Source organism: Monodelphis domestica, chromosome 4, assembly GCF_027887165.1.
Source record: "Monodelphis domestica isolate mMonDom1 chromosome 4, mMonDom1.pri, whole genome shotgun sequence".
Lineage (NCBI taxonomy): Eukaryota > Metazoa > Chordata > Mammalia > Didelphimorphia > Didelphidae > Monodelphis > Monodelphis domestica.
In genome coordinates, this window is record NC_077230.1 from 64,501,947 (window position 1) to 64,521,312 (window position 19,366).

Below are 19,366 nucleotides of genomic sequence, written 5' to 3' on the forward strand. Positions count from 1 at the left end.
TGTGTAGACAAGGAAACATTCCAGAGATCTTACATAACTGGTCTAATAAGGTCACTTAGCCAAAAGTTGCAGAGCCAGAATTCAGACTCAAGTCTTCTAACACAAAATGTAGGTTTTCTTATAACAATAGCACTTTGTCTTATTAAATGACCTTTAATAGCAAGGAGATAACTCAAGCATATGGAACATATCTGTAGGGTTACTACAAGATGCATCTTTGTCTGTTATCTGAGGTTATATCCATTGAGCAAAAGTTATTTTTTTTCCTTTGCTTTTGCAGACATTGTTTTGTTTGTCTTGACTTGGATAGGTCTGCTATCTCTCTTATTCATTCATTCAAAAGACAATTATTAAGCCCTTTGAATATACAATGCACTGTGCTATGCACTGTTGATTGAGAGAAACTGGAAATGTCATTTAGAAATAAGGCAAGTACCACTGAATGTCTGGGTGCAGAAAATAAATGAATAAGGTCAAATGTTTCATCTTTTGTTCCTTTGTTAACCTAACTAAAGCCAGATATGTTCATGGAAAAGAATGAAAAGCCTTAAAAATGAAAACAGGGAACAACAAAGGAAAACTATTGCCCTACTGAGTAAAATGTAACAGTTTATCCAAGTAATATGATATAATAGTAAACTGTGATTACTTCTGAGTCACCTGAGGCAAGTAAAATTAAAACAGACCTGTGAAAACTCTTCTATAACACAAATAATGTATCCTTAGACCAAAAGCAAATGCCATTGTAAAGCCCAAGTTCTAACTTGTCCCTCCAACTTCTCTGATCATATTTCTATTTGTATTCATAATTCTTAGCACAATGCTTTCCATACAAAGACTTAGCATTTAATGAATTCATTTTCATTTATTCATTCACTTAATTTCTTCTGATGGCACTTACAATTCCTCTCAGGTTTTCCTCCTCAGCCCACCTACATTTGCCTATCATTGGAGATGGCATCCTGCCTTACTCCTAATATACAGGCAACTTTCAGTTCATAGTTATCAGCTACCCACTATATCCACAATATGTATTGAATCTGTCACCTCTATTTTACTCCCACAAATTCAGGTTCTCATCATCTGTTACCTCAACTATTATCGTGACCTCCTAATAGACCTTTCTGTTTTTCTTTTTGTTTTTATTTTCATTACTCAAAAACCTTCAATTACATTCAATTGCCTAATGAAAAAAGCATAGATGCCTTATTCTGGCCAAAACAAAGAAAATAAGACTTTCCATCATTGGGCTCCAATCTGCCATTTTCCAGTCTTCTGTTAACACTGTTCCTCTTTAGAAGTATTCTCTGTGCTCTAAGGAAGCTGAAGTATTATCCTTTTTATCCTCTTCAACCAATGAATCAACAAGCATTTGTTAAACACCTATTATGTGCTAAGGACTGTATTAGGTACTAGAGATAATGAACACAAAAATGAAGAAGAGTCTTTGGCCTTAAGGAGTTTATTGGTGGAGAAGTGGGGAGGGAATGCAATGAGAAATCAAGTACATATACAGACATATCCAAAATGGATAGAAGATGATTTTGGAGAGCCCATATGCCTTTGGTCCTGCTATACTCAGACACGTCTCATTCACTCCCCAAGTAACAATACCTGACTTTCATCAAGGACCAATTAAGGGAAAACTTAAGAACTTACCAGCTGAAATTGACTGTTCTTTCCTCACATTTCTCAAAGTTCTTTGCCTGGACTTTTCCTTTCTCTGATGTCAATTTTTTTGTTTCATTTGCCTTTTTATATTCTGGGATTGTTGCACTATTTTGCATATAGTGGGTACCTGATAACTATTTGTTGAACCTCACTAACATCTTCATGAAGTCATCTTTTAGAGAGCCTCTGGTTTATTAAATTCCAGAACCCTTGCTTATAACTTCAGCTACTACTAACACTGAACTTTCTAAGTAATAGTTTTCTCAATGATTAAATGAAGGGACTGAAACAAATAATGTTTAAGTTCCTTCTCATTGCTAACATTTTTTGACTCTTATGAGAGAAACATAAAACAACTTTAAACTTCTGAACATAAAAATATGGAAAAAAACTCATACATTTTCTTTACCTCTGCTCTCACCCCTATCCTGATAAGCACGAGTCTTTAAATAGTGAGCTCTTAAATATCTCTGAAGATATATGTTTCTCTAATCCTGGCACCATTTTTAAAAGAAGGGGAAGTAACAACAATGAAGTGGGGAACAAATTCTCATGGTTTCCTGTCACAATGTTATATTTCCAGAGGGAAAAAAATCATATTAAGTCCCTATCCTCTGGAAGATGCTCAAGCCTTAGCAACAGCTTTATAATAGAAGTAGGCCAAGTAGGTGTGATTACATATGGTATCATTGAGGAGATATCCAGAAAATTTTCTTCCTTCTATACCCAGAAATATTTCCCTAACTGTACTAATTCTGAGCCCAATATTCTAATCTGGATAGGTTTGGTTGTTGTCATTTTTAAAATGCAGATATCTCGAGTAGAGTTAACATTTTAAGCTTAAATCAGTCATTAGCACTTTGGTCTACATTACTATATCATCTATTTTGCTCTATTTTGCACGTGTGGCTAGATATGAAACAAAGACTACAAGGTGTATAGAGGTTTTAATGATGGAGACAAAGGCAGGCCTATTAAAGTGGAAGTCAGAGAAGTCAAAAGTCAGGATGACATGGATTGAAAAAAGTATGGTCCTCCAAGAGAAACTAGAGGCAAACACGATGACTTAATTATTTTATGAACTTATGTAAAAGTATACACATAATGTTTGTTTTTACAGTATCTAATTTATTAGAAACATTCTAACTGATACATAAACTGGTTGTTATATTTGAACAAAGTATATTGATTTAGCTTTGTCTTCGCTTTTGTTTCTCTACTCTTGAATCCTACTGTCTTGGATCAAAGGATTCCTGACAATAGTCAATTATCCCTGAGAGGTGTAACACATTAAGCTTTCCACAGTCATTAACATCTTGATGTGACTTAATTTATCAGCTATTTTAATGGAGCAGAACATTATCAAGGAGGGTAAAAATTCATAAAGTCTCATTCCAATGGTTTGGGGACTTAGGAGCTTCTTCCCAAATTGTGAGGAAACAGAACAGAGAATGGACATGTGGTTCCAAACTGACTGGGTATTATGGTAGCTGAGAAAATGAGAGGATCTAGGAGATTTGGGACTTATTTTAGAGACTTACTACTTTTATTCATGGTGTGATGTTCTATCATCTAACTAGAAAGTAACCTGGGATAGGATTTAATGTATCTTTAGTGCTTTGCTGGTTTAGACTTTTATGATTCCTTCACAATGATATAGCCACTGAAAATAAGGAACTCTCCTCTGTCACACAGGCTGTGATATATTGACTTCTAATCTCCATGAAAAGCTTCTTTACCTCAGGGAGCAGATGTATGACTTATTTATTATATACAAAGAATTATGGTCAACTCTTTAAAATCATTATCTCATTGAATGCTCACAACAACCTGGACTGGTAACTATCCACATTTTACAGATATGGAAACTGAGGCAAAAAGAGTTAAGTGACTTGCCATGAGTCACATAGCTAGCAGGTTAAGGCCTTCTTTATCCATTGAGCCACCCTGTGCCTTTAAAAAAATACCAAGAGGAGAACTTGGTAGCTGAAAGGATGCTAAAGGCTTTGTGGGGCTAATATATATACAGACAATTCAGCGTTAACTATAATTTAGTGGTAGTGTTATCTTTCTATTGCTAAACATAAATTAGCCCTACTACTTTGTAAATGAAGAAAACAAATTTCATGATTAAATGACTTGTCCAGCATCATAACTAATAAATACTAGAAACAAATTCGAACCAAGGTCTTCCTGACTCCCAATCAAAAACAATATCCACTATAACACAAAAAAGATAAGGATGAGAAGAGATATTGTACCAATTGCAATAGCTTCTACCAGACCTATTCAAATGAGAAATGGAAGAGGGCCAAGATATTTGCACCCATTTCTTGCAACAGTTAAATCAATATAAAGTGGTTGCCATAATGAAAAGGGCAGAATTGTCACAGGCAAGAAAACACTTTTATCTCCTTGCCAGAAAAACCACAATAGCCAAGGGCAACACCAGTTAAGGATATAAATGAATTTGTAAAATGGTATGAAGAAAAGAATAGCAAAGATTACATAAAATAGCAAAGAATAATAGAAGCAAGACCAAGTCTGCAGAAAACTTGGCAGGAGCTACAACTGAACCACATCTTCCCAAGAACATTCTTAGATAAAATTGGCAACAGATTAAGTGGGAAAAAGATGGAACAGATTTGCCAAAATTTCTATTATGATCTTTTTTCATTCTCAATCTCAAGGGAAACCACTACATTTGGACCTAAACCTCCATCCTTAATATAAGATTCAAGGAAGTAGAAATTCTACTATATCAGAAAGAGTGACTGTACCAAAATAAATAAATCACCAAGAAAATCCATGCTGGTAGTGACAGAATCTCAGAGATAATTTTTATAAGATATCTCAGGAAGGAGAAGATACAAAGAGCATGGGGGGGGGGGAATCATAGGGAATATGATTACATAGAAAAAATGATTACAGGATATTTATATACACCAGAGATTAAAAAATAATAGGGGCCTATATGTACAAAAATATTTGAGTCATCTCTTTTTATGGTGGCAAAGAATTAGAAACTGGGAGGATGTCTATCAATTAGTGAATGGCTAAATAAGTTATAATGTGTAAATGTCATAAAATATTATTTGACTACAAGAAATAATGAAGGGAATAGTTTTAGAAAAACCTGGGAAGACCTGTATAAACTGAATTGAAGAAAACCAAATTTAATTAGGAGAACAGTCTCTATAGTAACAGCAATATTGTTGAAGATAATCAACTTTGAAAGATTTAATAACTCTGATCAACACAATTAGCCTCTCCATTCCAAAAGACTAATCATGAAAATACTATGCACCTCCCCATAGTGACCTAATGGATTCAGAGTGTAGACCGAAGGATATTTGTCTTATTTTCGAATTATTAATAATGTTTAAGTTGTTTCATATGACTATATGTATTTGTAACAGGTTCTGAGTTTGGGGCTTCTCTCTTTGTGAATAAGGGGGTAGGAGGAAGGAAAAAATTGGAATTGATAAAGTCATTATACTTAAATATTTTAAATTAATTTTTAAAAAGAATGGATATTAAATAACCAGTCAAGTCAACAAACATTTATCATATATCTACTGTGAAACCAAGCAATATGCAAAGTACTGGGGATTCAAAGAAAGTCAAAATATAGTGCCTGCTTTGAATGTTAGCCAGAACTCAACCCAAGGAAAAAAGTGTTATAGCAGTGGGGGACTGATACAGTACTTTTTACAAGATCTCAATAAACTCTAGAACTAAAAAAAAGCCAAGATTACTATCAAGTCTATTTTGTTTTGTTTTGAACCAAAATTTTCTCCTGGTGAGACTATATTGTGGTGAATATAGGAAAATCATAAACTTTAAAGAACCAATATTTTGGATAATGAAGAGTATTTGAGTGGCACATAACAGGCAACAGCATTTGTCTAACAAAGGAATTTGTTCTAGGAGTATTGCCGAGGGTAGCAAGGAAATGTATGATGAGAAAGGGAGTCCATTAATTTGGTTCTAGAATCTGAAGTCCTGGGTGAAAATCTTTCCTATGTCACTTTCTAGGAAACCTTGGTAAATTAATTTAACCTGTGTGGAATTGCATTTCCTTATCTAGTCTAAGAATTGGTTTAGGTAACCTTTAAGGTCCTTGCTTACTCTAAATCTATACTTTTAAGTACCGAGAGCTGGTACTAATGAACAGTTCTATCCATTAACTGGTTGGGGGTGGGGGTGGGGAATGATAGCCTCCACTATGTTGGCTATTTCCTCTCAGGAAGTTCAATAGGAAAAAATGGACAAGAATCACATAAGCCGAAAAGGAGGGTAGATTCTACCTATTTAAGGAAAACCCACATGAGAAATCATAGATTCATTGTATTCTGAAAGGAAAATTTGGATGAGGCTTCTCAACCAATGGATTGAGCAAAGGAAACTAAAAAAAAAGATATGAAGAACAACATAGTGCTTTTCAAGTTAAGTATGTCTTGATACTATTTGTGGGTGCTATAACAGGAAAATGAGGGGCAACATTGATCCTTAGATCTAAAACAGATCCTGAAATAAGCATTTTGCATTGACTGGGTCCTATAGGAACTAAAAAAAGAAAGTTTTATTTGAAAAGGAAATGTATCTAATTTGATAATTTATATAGATATAGTTATAGATGTATATAGCTATATATTCAGGCATAACAAAGAACAATATCTTTCCAGTGGTGTGCAAAGTCTGACTTTTGAAAAGTCATACTCATAGAGAGAGCACCAAATGATTTGAGTCATAACGTGTCAATATTTTAGAAATCAATTGTTTAATGATATAGAAACTATTTCATTCTAATCTATAGGTGAGTCGTAAAGGGCACAAAATCCTGATTTTGATTAGATTTAATTCGAGAAATATTTAATTTCTGCAAACCTTTGACTAGGTGCAGAATACTGTACTAGTAACTGAGGAAGACACAAAAATAAAATTAGGCACCAACTTACAACCTAAATAATTATAATATAGTATGGTGATTAAATTTAAAAAAAACAATAATTAACATTTATATAGCATTTACTATGTGCTGTACATTGAGCTAAGTGCTTTACAATTCTTATCTTATTTGCTCCTCAGATAATCCTAGGAGGCAGGTGTTAAGTCCTCATTTTATTGGAGGCAGGTATTAATATTATTATTATTATTATTATTATTATTATTATCCCCATGTTACAGATGAAGAAACTGAAGCAAACAAAAATTATGTGACTTTCCAGGGTCACACAGCTAGGAAGTGTCTAAAAGTCAGATTTGGACTCAGGTCTTCCTAGATCCAGGCCTAAAATTCTATCTACTCTACTACCTACCTATCCCCAAGAGGCTGTGAAAAATCTTTTCTATCTTGGAGCATCAGGAAAAGATTCCTGAAGGAAGAGATATTTAATATTGGCTCTGTAGTAATTCAGCAGGCAAAGAGTTTGCTTTATATAAGTCACACTGAGCCTAAATCATTTTAGTGAGCTTTCAGCTGTATATATTCATCATTCTCCATGTTAATGATATGTATTACATTGGGGTCCAGCTGTGCTTTCAAGTTTAATCACTGTTGGGTTTGTTACCCTTTTATTCCTCCCATTCCCCAGCCTAAGCCTACCCTTCCTAAACTCTATGTGCCTGCAAACACCAAGTTTACAAAGGATCCCATCACCCTAATCTAACATGGAGTTCTACACTTTGGAGCTCAAATATTTGTTGAACAAAATAGTCATCAATTCTGTTTCCCTGTGGAATTTGCAAAGATATACTAACTTTGCATTGTCTCACTTGTCAGTCACTTAAGCCCCTAGGTAACTGGGGAAGGAATTACATAATTATTGCCTTCTATTTGATAGGGCCTCATAATATATCATCTTTTGTCTTTATGGCTGGATGAGAATTTATATTATTATTTCTATTTTGTGGATTGGGAAATTGAAACTCCGAGAAATTATGCTACTTGATGGCTAGTAAATGACACAACCCCAGAGCCAGGACTAGAATTGAGTTCTTCCCTGCAAAGATCTGTTCTCTTTCCACTCTATCTCTACACATTAAAAAAAAAAAAAACAAAACAAGTCAAACCAGTCTGGCTGTCCTAAAATGAAGGAATCTTCCATCATTGAGAGTGAAACTGATTATTTAGGGCAATAGATCTTAAAACTTTGGGGTTCCAGGTCTCCTTTACTCTCTTAAAATTATTGGGGACCCAAAAGAGCTTTTGTTTATGTGCTACCTATGAAAATTTATGAAATTTAAATGAAAAAAATTAATATATTTGTAATTCATTTAAAAAGAATAACAAATCCTTGGGTATTAAAAAAATGCAAATTTTACAAAATAGTAGCAATATCTTTCAAAACAAAAATGTAATAATGAAATTTTTTTACACATTTTTGCAAACTTCTTTATTGTCTGATTAATAGAGACTGCTCTATCCTCATATAGGCTTCAACATTCAATCTGTTGTTTTGGTTAAGTATTCAAGGAAATATAGCCTCATATAAATTCATAGTTAGAAAAGGGAGGAGGATTTTAATAGATAACTAACTGTTGGGGCCTCATGGACCCCTGAAAATGAGAGTGCCAGAGCTATGAAGATCCAACTTAGAAAATCACTGATTTAGGGTAGCTTCTTCAAGGGAATCAACCACTCTGCCACTTTTTCTCTTTTCAAACTCTATTGGGATGTTCATATAGCCATAGACACTGAGGTGTGTAGGAGAATAGGGAAGGGTAAGATACAGGAAAAGAGGTTGAGACAGTATTTTGTATTTGTATCATGCCCCATAGGTAGACGTTATATTTTGTATCATTTAATTGAACTGTCTGTAATTTAGAAAGTATTCTCTGAGGTTTTAGTAATTACCCAAAACATATGCTGTTTTTCCTACAACATCAAATAGATTATGTGGACTTTGTTACAAGAATTTTGATGCTCTTCTGCTATTTGCCCTCCCATAATTTTGAATTTAAAATGTAATCAGTCACTGAATAGCCCTGTTAGTATTCACAAGGTATGTACACTCCTCTCCCTGTGTGTGCACATGCAGTAAGTGTGTGTGTCCCAGCTCACAGTAAGTGATTCTTAGAATTGATTGATCCATTATGCAGGACACTTTATGAGAATCTGATTTCTCTTGTTCCATGACAGGCTGTCCAGGCAGATTAAATTTTCATGAGGACATGAGGTTAATACCTAGGATACTTACAGCATCCATATATAATTTAATGCATAATAGGTTTAATTTTCTAAGTAGTTCTGCTTTAAATGACAAATATTACCGAAGAGATTTAAGGGTCTTTTTTTATTAAAAAGACGAGAAAGTATGTCAATATTTCATGTTAGGAAGTAAATGTGTTAGCCTCCTCCTCCCATATATGTCATATTTGGACACCAAATTAATGTCCAGCTGTTTCCTTGATAATACTAGAAATGGAGGTCATGGACAGCGGACATACATAATTGCATGTTATAATAGTACAGTATCACAAGTAATTATATACATGACTTGTAAGAATTATTTTTAATTGTCTATTTTCCATTTTTTTTGAGATCTTCTCAGAGGCTTTTCTGCCCTTAACGGTAGTCACATTTTAATTTCTGTAAAAACTAGTCAGCCACAGTTCACCAATGTAGTGTCTTCAATAGTTCTAAATATCTGGCAGTTGTATTGGTCTACTATAATGCTTTGGTTCACTAAAACTTATAGAGGTACCATTTGCCATGTGTCATATAGACATAATTAGAATCATAGGCAAGTCTACTATCAAAGAACTCCCTAGTAACCTTTCCAGCTTCCCAGCTCAGAACAAAAGTTTATTTTTTTTTCTGTTTCTAACTTGAGTCCTATCTGAACCCCTAGTTTGTTGTGTTGCTGGGGACAGTTGCATCAACATTTTGAATTTAAATTGATGACATTAGAGTGGTTCTTGTGTAGTTGCACATTAATACATTTTAATTAATAAATTGGTAAAAATAAAATAAACTAATGGACCAATCAATTAATAGTTTGTATAACTATTAACATTATGGATTGTGCAAGGTTTGTTTTATGCTTACAATTACATCATTGAGTGCCATAGAAGTTTAGAACTGGGAGGAATTCTTCTATAAATTACCTAGACTACAATGGAAAGATTTTTAGTGAGAGTAATCTAATTGCACCTTTGTAGCTTAATTCTTGGGTAATTTTGACCAAGTCTCTCTGAACTTTAGTTTCCTCAGACATAAAGAGATAAAGATAGATACATACACATTATGTCTTGCTTATTTCTGTTTCTCAGATCTTTCTCTAGAGGTGGGCATCTACAAGTCATTCTTCAAAAATATTTATGTTGCTTTATATAATATTCTCTTGGTTCTGCTCATTTCACTCTTGGCAACTTCATATAGATATTTCTATTTTTTAAATTAACCTGTTAATCATTTCATATGGCAGAGTAGTATTCCATCTTAATTATATACCACAGCTTGTTTTCATTCCCCAATTGGTGGGCTTTCTTTCAATTTCCAGTTCTTTGCCACCACAAAGAGAGCAAACATTATCTGCATGGTGAAAAGTGAGAAGCCTTCCCGGTAAGATTAAGAGTAAAACAAGGATGCCAATTTTCACTAATATTATTTAATATTTTGTTAGAGATTAGAGCAATATCAATAAGAGAAGAAAAAGAAGTCAAAAAGATTCAGAATGGTCAAATAGGTAATAAAACTATCTCTTTTCGCAGATGATATGATGGTATATATAGAAAAACCGAGACATCCAAGTAAAAATTGAATTATATTTTCAACTAATAATAATTTTAGCAAAGTAGAAAGATACAAAATCAACTCACATAAATCACCAATATGTGTATATATCACTAACAAAGTTCTGCAAGAAGAGATAGTAAGAGATAAGCCATTTAAAATAACATCTATCTGTTGAAACAAATCCAGAAACTATATAAATATAATTATAAAAGACTGTGTATACAAATAAAGTCATATTCAAATAATTAGAGTAATATTAATTGTTCAATGGTGAGCATAGCCAATTTATTTAAAATAACAATCCTATCTAAACACATTTTCCTAGTAGAGTTATAGAGATATCTATCTACAGCTAGAAGGGACTTTACATGTTATCTAGGTTAACTCTTATTTAGATGATGATATTAAGTTCCAAAAAGGTTAAATGTTAAATGTTAAAGGTTAAATGACCTGATCAAGATCACACAGATACCCACAGAAATGTGGGTATATAACATCTATAATACACAACAATTTCTTTTTGCACTTTTTTCATATAGTAATTGGATACTATAAGCCCCCAAAGTAAACTTCTAAAATATCACTCTCTTTAATTAATACTGATAATACAACATATAGTAAATTGGATATATTGCAATCTGTCCCACCTTTTTATTTAGAAATAGTATATCTACATTCATATCATAGTTGGAACTTCGTATCTACTTCTGGGTACCACATTGTTTTTAGAAAGATCTTTGAAAAACATAACTTATATGAAGAGCAGAGTGGTTAAGATGGCAACATATACTTCTCCCAAACTGAAAAAACATATAATGTTAAATGAAGAAGGGTGCAAAAAACTGGGAATGTTTACCCAGAATAACATGAGTTTCCAGTGAAACTCCAATTTAGCCTCCAGTGAGGCCATCATAGCTATCTTCAGGTCATTGAAGGACCATCATATGAAAAAGCATTGTGGAGGTTTTACTGGGCTTTAAAGGGCAGAAATTAAGGATGAAAGCTGCAAAGAGAAAATAAAATTTGGCTGGATGTAAGTAAAAACATCCTAGTAAAACAAATCTATCTAGTAATGAAATAGATTCAGGAGATAGCACTCAATATGACCCATTTATTATCCATTTGAATGTTCTCTTCAACTACATGCACTGAAGCTCCCTTGGACCTTCCAATTCCATGATATATTTGTCCTCCAGTAGTTTTGTCATCAGAAGTCCAGTGTTGGAGGCCTTCCTGACTTTCTCCTAACATGACAGAGATGCCATTTGAGTGCTTGATTTATTTACCTATCATCTGTTATCTGTCTTCTGTTTCCATTTTTGTTCAGGTCTAAATGTTAGGAAGGACAGTTAGATGGCACAGTGGATAGAATTCCAGACCTAGAGTCAGGAAGACTTATTGTCCTGAATTCAAATCTAGCCTTCAGGCACTTTCTATATGATTCTGGGCAAGTCACTAAACCTTAAAAAGATTTTGGGTTACTCATCCTTAGTGGTTTTCAGAAAGACAGTGGATAACTTTTTGCCGGTATGTTGAAAGGGGTATTCTAGTTTGCATTGGACTAAATGGCTATTGAGAATCCCTTCAAACTCTCATATTCTATAATTGTGGAAAGCAAGATGAGATTTTGGACTTACAGAATATTGATTTGGAAGGCACTTAAAGGGTATTCAGTCCAACTTATATAAGAAGCATGGATCCCAGTAATACTTTTCCCACCAAGAACTCCTTTGGTATCTTCTTTAAAAATGTTAATTGCTGGAAAATTTAGTCCCCCCATGAAGGAGCCCATTCTACTGCAGAACAAATCTAACTATTAGAAATTTGTTTCTCAAACTGAGCAGATATCTGCCTCCCTGACATTTCTCCCCTAATGGCTCTAATTCTGCCCTCCGGAGCCAAGTAGAACAAATCCCTCTTCCACAGGTGAGACCTTCAGCAATTTCTAAACTTTAACATTATTCTCTCCCGCCTCACTTGGGGTGGGATGAATATCACTGCCTGCTTAGAGTTATTATTTATCAATGTATAGATTATTTAGCATTACAACCCATAAATCACAATCAGCATAGCACAGAGAATGGAGCACTGACCTTGGAGTCACAAAGTCCTAGGTTTGAATCCAACCCCAAATACTGTAGTAACTGTATGATGGTGAAAAAAAATCATTTAACTTCTGAGCCTCAGCTTCTTTGTAATAAAAGAAGAGCACTCACAGCATTGTAAGGATCAAACAAAGCCATCTCTTTAAAGTACTTTGCAAAAACTTAAAGTAGTGCCCAAGCATCAGCAGTCTCTTATGAGTATAGACATTGTGATCAAATTTACTTTCTGACCCCAAACAGCAAGGGCTCATATCTTGAACCTGGAGTCTCCACTAAGATGAACCCAAGTCTCCTAAAGCTCAGTCTGAAGCAACCAGTGAGCTTTTCTCTTTTATTTTACTCTCTCCCAAGCCAAACCTGCTGAAGAGATAGAGCCAGTACTATTTTGACATAATATGTTAAGAAAAAAAAAGGCAGAGATATGTCTTTAAAAGCCCTATAACAAAAAAAAAAAAAAGGTTTTGAATACTTATTTCTGCCAAGGTCTGTTTGATACTTGTGAAAGTTTGTTATTGTTTTATATGTAGGATGCTCTGGCCTTGGAAATGACTCAGGAAAGGTGGATCCAGAAGGGTACATTCTGAGCCTTTGACTTAAGAGAAGAGAATCCTAGAGCTCTCGAGCAAATCCCTCCTGGGCATAGCTTCAGTGTGGGATGTCATATGGGACTCTTGAAGGGCAATGCTAGGGTAATGTAAGCAGCCAGAGAGGCCAGGAGAAAGCCATGGGCTTCAATTCCCCAAACTCAGCTTTTTCTCTTTTCCTCTATGTCGCCAAAAGCTTAACTTTGGTTTCTGCTCTTTTTATGTGCTCTTATTTTGAGCCCCTTGTGTTTGTGAAATAAAATTTCACATAAAGTGTGTTTTCTGGGCACAATTTATTCAGGTTGGAAAGTGCTTACTGGAGATACAAGCACAGCCATTTGTTTCCCCTTTCTTGCCCAGTAATTCAATAGAATTGCTTGTTTGGGGATTCTTTCTTTTGTTTCCAGAATGGTGGAAAGAAAACACAAGAGAGTAAAATTCATTTGATTGATTGATGAGATTCCATTCAGACTGTGACAGTGCATAACTGTCCTCATTGCCCTACCAGTTGACCTCCATGGGGAGTGTGAGGGCACCTCAAGCTTGGGCTAGGCTCAGATCTCTTTGTTAACTCTGCCCTGGAGAGCGTGAACAACTGGAAGTCAAGCTGGGGACATTTGGGAGCATATACTTCTTTACTCAAGGAACTGACCAGGAACATCCATAATTCAACTGGTAAAAGCCTGGGGCGAATTATGTCATTGCCATGGAATTCAATCCCTCAATGCACTCCCTCAAGAGGCAACATAGTGCAGTGAATAGAGGACTGGATGCGGGGTCAGAAAGGCTACGTTCACGTTGCCCCTCTATTATAGACTGGCAATCTGACCAGAGGCAAGTTGCTTCACCTCTCTGGGGTCAAAGCATCTAAAGCCATAAGTTACAGACTAGTTCCTGATAGGAATTAGAGAAGGTAGCTTTCACACTGGAAGTTATTTACAGGGACGAGACACCAGCAATGGATGAAATAAAGAGCCAGTTAATTACACTTGGAAAAGTCCTGATTTATGGCCACAGCCCTCTGTGGTTCACTTCCTTTTGAGGTCTCTTCAGACCTAACCTTCATTAGGATGCCCTAATTGCAGTGAGAGTCATTTTACTACCAGTCATAGCTTATCTTATTTGTAATACCCAAAAACAATGCTACTGATGTCTAGCAGGCTCACAGTTTCATTTCCTTGGTCACAAGAGGAAGATTGAGAGACTGAGTTTGAATGGCTCAGCACAAACACGCACATAGAGCACCAGTTCTATTTTTTGTTGTTTGTTTTATTGTACTGTATAAATTCGGTTACTATGAAGTTGCTTTCCTTAGATGGCGAATTCTCTAGTCTGCTGTTGTTATCATCTGCTCAATTAAAGATACCTAGAATAGGAATCAGAAGACCTGGATTCTAGCTACTTCTACTAAAATAATAAAAATAATAATATCTAACATTTATAAAGCACTTACTATGTTCCAGGTACTGTGTCAAGTGCTTAATAAATATCTCATTTATTTCTCACAACACCAGGGAGGCAAATACTCCTATTATCCCCATTTTACAGATGAGAAAATGGAGGAAAGAGGCTAATTAACTTACACAAGGTGACACAGCTGTTAAATGCTGTTAAAGGCTATATTTGAACTTGGGTCTTCTTCAATCTAGCCCCAGTGTATTAGCCAGATTATATCTAGCTGCCTAGATATACTAGTATTATTCTTTGTGTAATTGTGAGAAAATTACTTCACTACTCTGTGACTCAACCTCATCACCATAAAATTAGGGAGTTATTCAAAATGATTTTGAAGGTCTCTTCCAATCTTCAAGTTATATGTGATTCTAATAATCTAGCAGAAACATTCCTGACCTTTCACCATTCTCTACATGTGAACCTCCTCCCTTGGGTACCCTCAGCATCTAATTTCTCTCTCCTCTTTTGCTTCAGGACTGATGAACATCACTGAGGAAAAGTCAGGGAAATGAGCTAATTTTATATAATATAATTTTATGATAAGTAACCTCAGCCAAACCCTAGATGCTGCTCAATAAATCTTCCCCTCTAACCTTATTGACTCCTATCTTTTTTTCTGTTCTAAACTTTTTTTTTTCTCTTCCCTCATCTCTAGCAACATTCCACACTTAAGGAACATTATTGAGTTTATAGCCTTACCAAAAAAGACTGATGCCATCTGACACGAGCTTCCTTTACTCCCCTCTCCATGTTCCCAAACTTCTCAGCCTCATCATACATTTTCTGTTATGTTTGCGATTCTTGATACCACCCTCTTCCCCCTCACACACAAAAGGATGATATCAGAGTTTCAGACTTCCCTTATAAAGATGCAGATGCAGGACATCCTTTTCTTTTTACATGTTGTATAATTTTAAATAATCATTTTCAGACATATTGCAATCCATATTCTCTCCCTCTTTCTAAGCCTTCCCTCACCCCAAGATGTCAGATAATGTGATATAGATTGTACATGGGTTATCATGTAATACATATTTCCATGTTTATCATGTTGTGAAAGAAGACAGATATTACTTATGCTAAAAAAAGTTCATGTAGGAAATAAAATGAAAAATGGTATGCTTCAATATATATTTTGACTGTATCAGTTTCTTCTATGCTGGTAGACAGGACATATTTTTTAAGTTTACTATTCATTATTAACATTTAGTCTATCATATTCATAAATCTAGACTATCAACAAGATGATAGATTAAGACCTGATTTGTAGTATTTCCTAATTTCCAAGGTGTAAATACCCACACTGAAAATTTAACAGAGTGACTTGAACTGACTCCAGCACATTCCTGGATACTATCTGTAACATCTTGGTCAAATCATTTCATCTTTATTTGCTTTAGTTTACTAATCTGTTAAATGTAGGTAGATTTAGATGGTTTTCTAAACCCAAATTATAGTAAGAAATCATAATAATATGGCTACTTCCTTCCCAGATTACAATCTCATCTCCATCTGAGTCACAGTTATAGAATTAGAGGGGCCATTAAAGTTTAATAAAACTGAGAAAAGTAACATGACTTGCCCAGATTTTTACAGCTAATTTGTGTCTGAGGCAAGCCCTGAGCCTGGGTTTTTTTCTGACTAATTCCAACACTCTAGTCTATCACATTGTCTCTCAACCACTCTCAAAAAGCAACTAGAACTTCCACAAAGTCCCATCAGTATCAGCTAGTCTTGTCCTACTAGTCCATTCTTCCATTCCCAGCTTATTATTCTGCTTTCATAAATGTGATCATGTATTTGTTGCTCCTGTATGGCCATAACGGTGAGTCAGTGCCATTCATTGTGCATGACTGGAGCTATCTCTTCTCAGTGCTCACCTAGCTTATAATTCTTCAGTTCACCATTGTCCCATCGGGATTATCCTGATGTTACTTTCTGATCACAGAGGAATTATTACCTCTCTTTGTAGGAGGATCTTTCCACCTACAACTTTGATCCCACTTTATCTTCTCTCCACTCCTTATACCTAGAAGTCACTTTCTCTTTTCCTGTCATTTTCAAACTATTTCTATCCTCTGGCTACTTCCTATTTGGCTTATAAATATGTTCCTATTTACAGTAATTAAATAAATTTTCCCTAAGTTATTACTTGTAGATAATACAACTGTTATCTTTCCCTAAAGTTCTTTTTTTAAAAAAACATTTACCTTCCATCTTAGAATCAATACTATGTATTGGTTCTAAGGTAGATGAGTGGTAAGGGCTAGGCAATGGGGGTTAAGTGACTTGCTCAGGGTCACACAGCTGGGAAGTGTCTGAGGCCAGATTTGAACTTAGGACTTCCCATCTCTAGGCCTGGATTTCAATCCACTGAGCTACCCAGCTGCACACTGCCCCCCCCCCCCAATTTCTTTCAAAAGTTGCTAAAGTTCTTTTTTAAAAAATATATTTATTCAATTAATTTAGAGTATTTTTCCAGGTTTACAAAAATCATGTTCTTTCCTTCCCCTACCCCTAACCCCCTACCATTGTCGATGCACAATTCCACTGGGTTTTACATATGTCATTGGTCAAGACGCTAAAGTTCTTTTTAAAACATTGACTACACCTGATATTTTTACATTCTCATTGACCACTATCCCACTAGTTCTTATTAACTGGTTTTCATTCCTACTAAAGGTAACTAGGTGCTACAGTGGACAAGGTGCTAGACTCAGAGACAGAAAAATTGAAGTTCAAACTCAGCTTCACTCAGTATCTGTGGGACCCTGGGCAAATCACTGAACCTATGTTTGCCTCTGTTTCTTCATCTAAAAATAGAGGTGATAATAGCATCTTTCTCCTAGGATTTCATGAGGATGAAAGGAAGCAATATTTGCAAAGCCTTTAAAAACCCTAAATCATTATATAAATATGAGTTTTTATTGTTACCAACCCCTTCCTATTGGTTTTCTTTCCTCCCTTGACTTCAAAGACATCATCTTCTCCTTTCTCTCTTTTTTGTCACGTTACCCAATTCTCAAGCCCTTGGTGGTTCTCAAAGTGTAGTCCAGGAAACCCTAGTAGTCTTTGAGGTTCTTTCAGAGGATCCACAAAGAAAAAACAATTTTCCTAACAATACTGAGATATTGTCAACAGATATAACACAAAACAAAAGCTTTTTGATTTTCTTTTTTGTTTGAACTCACTAATTTATAGATTACAAAAGAATCTTGAGTTTGAGAACTGCTGATACAGGGTATTCCCTAAGTGGATCTACTTGGATTCTTGTTATTCTTCCTCTACATCTTTCCCCAAGTAGATGTAAGCTTTTTATGATTAGAGATTGCCCCATTTCTGCTACTACACTCTGACATATACTTCTCTGAAATGAGAAGTAGTGAAAAACCAGGACTATGAGAAATCCTTTAAAAGACCCACTGGAAGTTTCCATCTTTAAGCAGCCATAGATAGGGGCCTAGAGCTAAGAAAAAAAGGCAAGGACTAGGGGTGCAAGGTAGGAGACATCTTCATTAAGGCAGTAATAGCAGTCAATTGCATGAGAGTTGATGCTGTAGGAGTGTATGGGATTCAGTTCAATTAATTTCATCTTAACTGGCATTTACATGCCTACTGTTTATTTGCAAGGCACCATGGTAGTGCTTTTAAAAAAGCCACAAGAATCTTTAGACCAGGAGTTCTTCACCAATTTTAGTGTAATAGACCCCTTTGACAGATTGATATAACCTATGAACTTCTCAGAAAAAGGTTTTACAATAAATGAAATACAAAATATTATAAATAATATCAATTATTTTGAAATAAACTGTTTAAATATTATTTGGGAAAAATAATTTACCAACCTCAGATTTAAAAAAACCCTCATCAATGAACAAAGTGAGATTAGAGGAAGCAAACATATACCTGAAGAATCTCAGGGGTAAGAAGCATATCAAAATATCTTCAGCAGCACATATACCAAGGTGTAGTAAATATTTGTTAGGACATTAATATTTTAATAGTCTTTTCTCAGCTTGTAGTTTTCCATAGTTAAATCCATTTATGAAAATGAAGTACACACTATTACATGCTGGAATAAAAAGGAAAATGAATTGTTCAAGAGAGATGTGTCCAAGCAAGGTCTTGAATCTCTAATGTTGCATGAAAAGAAGCCAATGGCTTATGAATTCAAATTACTTATATCTGTACACACAGATTTTACTCTGAGTCAGAAACTGCCTTCTGTGCTCTGCTTTAAGAAATAATGGAATTGAAGTAAAGAAAAGATGACCAGAGGTCTAGTCCATACCATTACCTCTTGACTAGATTGAATTCAAACCATTCCAGAATTAGTGATCTTAAAGTTTTCATGGAGTAGTGAACCTGACCAAAACTCAATTTGGAGATATATAAGAAAAATATCTTTTGTGAATGAAATACTAGGTAATAAAACAAATTCATTAAGCCACAAAGTTCTCCCAGAAATGATGTCTCAAGCCATAGAAGCCTAAGAAGAAATTCTTGACAATGGAGTGTGATGATTATTAGTAAGTTAAGTTCATTTCACTCATTTGTCAAAATGGCAGGAGGAGAGAAGGAAACAAGCATTTATTAAGCATATTTAATGTGTGCCAGGCTCTCTGGTAAGTACTTTACAATATATTATCTCATTTGATAAGACAGTAGTCTTTTAGTTTGAATGAATACTATTAATGATGTTAAATGTCTGAATATTCCATGTGGCTTTGGGTTCTCTATTGTATTTTATATGTTAATTCCAGCAATAAAAACTATTACACAATTCAATAGAAAGAGAATTGGTGTTA

General features: G+C 34.9%; 1 protein-coding gene across 5 annotated transcripts in view; it reads left to right on the top strand.

Annotated features, from left to right (window-relative positions):
* ALCAM (activated leukocyte cell adhesion molecule) overlaps nt 1–19,366 on the top strand; it is a 244,055-nt gene that overhangs the window by 118,200 nt on the left and 106,489 nt on the right. The gene's annotated exons all lie outside the window — the stretch shown is intronic.